This window comes from Urtica dioica, chromosome 7 (genome assembly GCF_054948205.1).
Source record: "Urtica dioica subsp. dioica isolate 48M chromosome 7, U.dioica_male_clone48M_v1_H2, whole genome shotgun sequence".
In the NCBI taxonomy this organism is placed as follows: Eukaryota; Viridiplantae; Streptophyta; class Magnoliopsida; order Rosales; family Urticaceae; genus Urtica; species Urtica dioica.
The window spans coordinates 3,565,939-3,569,406 of record NC_142762.1 but is presented as its reverse complement, the minus strand read 5'-3'; positions in this window follow the sequence as shown (position 1 = coordinate 3,569,406).

Sequence of the window (3,468 nt, the reverse complement as noted above, 5' to 3'; positions counted from 1 at the left end):
GATTAGGCATGAAAGACTACACACATCTTCTTTGAGTCAAGTGGGAGTTTGTTGTCAATGGTGCCCACAAGAAGAGTTGTAATCTTTATTTTGAACATTTGGTGTAATAAAGTCTCATGAAGACTCTTGCTTGTAATTGCCTATTCATTCATTAATAAAGTTGAAATGTTCATTCAATCTTCCTTGTCTGAAGCTTTATGATAAAACCGTAGTCTTTTAGTCCATAAACAAACTAAACAACTTACGAAGAGACAAATGTAGATTTGCATGAACAAACTCTTCGTAGTTTGCTTAAAACGATATATTCGCAATCTTAGGGTCAAAGTACTATTGACCTCAGTATGATTGTTAGAAGAATCTATGATGTCTGGTTATGAGGCATTGAGAGTTGGGGACTCTATAGTTCTTCTAGGTATCTTCCGAAGGTACTGAATGGACCAGTGCACTTCTAGAGACAATATAAGAACAAACCATTTAACCTCTTATGTCTCGAAGTCACTATGTATGAATTGCATCATGCTTACCTTAATCCTGAAATGAGACATGCCATTTCACACCTTAGTATTCTCATTTGAGAAAGTCAAAGTTCGGACTCACTATGTGATTCCGAACAAGGCCTATTGGTGGAGTACTAAGTTGTGAGTCTGTCATGAGTAACTTTGTGAAGTTCTCATAGATATGGAATTCATGTACAAGATTGCTGAAATGCAATGTATGTCACCTCATGCTTTGTTCCTTGGAGTGTGAATAAATGAACTGGCAAGTGTCCAAATTGAGTCCTGACTCTTTTGGATGAAACAATGTGACTTGTTAGCTCCTTGTCAATACATTGTTTCTAACTTATTCACAAGCGACAAAGGAGTTGAGGAAATAACAGCTAGAAGGGTAAAATGGTAATTTAGTAAATCCCGACTAGCTGATGACATTCATGAAGGGTAAACATAGATAATATTCAGTGGATCCGCTCATCATAATAGGTCGAATTCTTGAGTAGAAAATAAATTCATTTGAACCGAGAGATTTTCAGTGTCAGCTCTTTAGTGGAGTCAGTTGGCATTAAGCTAAACTTGGAAAAGGTTTGTGAACTTTTGAGTCCAAGTGTTTAGCTCAAGCTTTGTTCATTTGGGTCCATGAGGTCACTGTCACGAATCACATCGATAGGAATTGTTAAACTGGAAGCTAAGTCAAAACAAGAACGAAAATTGTCGAAAGGGTATTTTTGTCTTTTGAGACATAAGGATGAAATGGATGTCAATAAATTTTGACAAGTTCATTTGATGACTTAATGTCACTCGGCCATAATATGATTAACTGGGCCTTGTGAATTAATTTCATTTCATAAGAATTTTATTGAAAATTCTTAATGGGCCTTTCTCATGTTGTCATGAACAAATGAAGAAGCTTCTAGAAGCTCCTTCTAGAGAGACTTGGGCGCCTACCCTAATAGAGAAATAGGAGAGTTTATTTTGTGCATAAATGTATTTAGATACTTGCCAAAAGAAAAAGAGGAAACAAATTTCCTCCAAGAGGAAAGTGGGAATCGGCCAAGTGAGAGACAAGGCAAGGCCTTGAACAAAATAGGAAACAAATCAAGGCTTCTAGAAGCCTTGAGTTGGCCGAGTGTCTCAAAAGGAAAAAAGAGGAAATTGCTCATGAATATGTGATATTCTATAGAAGAGGAAACTACCTTATTGAAGGTGAGACCTCTCCTATAAATAGGAGCCTCATTTCCTCACATTTCATTCATCCTAAGTTTAAGAGATTGAGAGACTCTCTCTCTAGAACTTGGCCAAAAATCCTCTCTCTCTCTCTCTAGTTTATATTTTCGATTTTTCTTGTCTTGGCACTTAGGTCCTCACTCGACCTAGTCTTTAGCTCTGCGACTTTGAGACTCGTTCTTAAGTCGTAGTGTTTAAAAGTGCCCACTCACTGATTCCTTCTTTTCGAGTGATTTAGTGATAGAAACTTTCGTGGTTGCTCGAGGTGCCGAGGAAAGAAAGAGAGACGTGCTGCGAGGGGAGACGAGTGTTGCAAACTTTCCACAAGCTTCTTCAAAGTTCAAGCTTCAAGAAAGGTTAGTAAACTTCTAGCTCATATTGGGTTTTAATTACATGTACTTGCACTTGTCTAGGTTAGTAAAACTGTTTTACTTGTAAAAGAAAATTTTTAAAATTCCGCCGCTTACCGAAGCGTTAATTATTTTCTCAAACCCTAGATCGATTCCAACAGCTCGACGAAGCGGACAACGACGAGGCCATGCGCCTTGAGTTGGATCTAATCGATGAAAAGAGAGCGGAAGCATTCAGACGCCTCGCCACACAGAAGCGCAAGGTCGAAAGATACTACAACTCCAAGATCAAAAGGCGAACCTTTGCCGTCGGAAGCCTCGTCCTCAGACGAGTGTTCCAGAACACACAAGTCCAAGGCGTCGGCGTCCTAGGCCCAAACTGGGAAGGTCCTTATAGAGTCCGCAAAGTCATTCACGACGAAACGTACTACATCGAGCACACGGACGGAACTCCGATTCGCCACCCGTGGAACGCGGAGCACTTGAGGCAGTACTACCAATAGCTAGCGTTCCCCGCATTTTTATCGCTTTTATTCCCTAGTTTCAATAAGGCCTATGAGCCAATGTTTTAGGATTTCAAATTTCTCGCAAGTTTTTCGCAAAAGTAATAAAAATCGAGTTTTCCGTTAAAAATTCGTTTTGTGCAAGTTTCTGGTTATCAAAAATTAACATATAACCCAAAACCTTGGGGGGCCTAGCTATGGTATGGAAACTCTAAAAATAACACGCTCCACCAAAAAACAACCTAAGACGCCTACATGGCGCATTAAGACGCCTACATGGCGCGACCTAAGATGCCTACATGGCGCACTTAAGACGCCTACATGGCGCACGTAAGACGCCTACATGGCGCAACCTAAGACGCCAACATGGCGCATTAAGACGCCTACATGGCGCAACCTAAGACGCCTACATGGCGCACTTAAGACGCCTACATGGCGCACGTAAGACGCCTACATGGCGCAACCTAAGACGCCTACATGGCGCAACCTAAGACGTCTACATGGCGCACCTAAGACGCCTACATGGCGCACTTAAGACACCTACATGGCGCACGTAAGACGCCTATATGGCGCAACCTAAGACGCCTACATGGCGCATTAAGACGCCTATATGGCGCAACCTAAGACACCTACATGGCGCAACCTAAGACGCCTACATGGCGCATTAAGACGCCTACATGGCGCAACCTAAGACGCCTACATCGCGCACTTAAGACGCCTACATGGCGCACGTAGAACGCCTACATGGCGCAACCTAAGACGCCTACATGGCGCACCTAAGACGTCTACATGGCGCACCTAAGACGCCTACATGGCGCACCTAAGACGCCTACATGGCGCACGTAAGACGCCTACATGGCGCAACCTAAGACGCCTACATGGCGCATTAAGACGCCT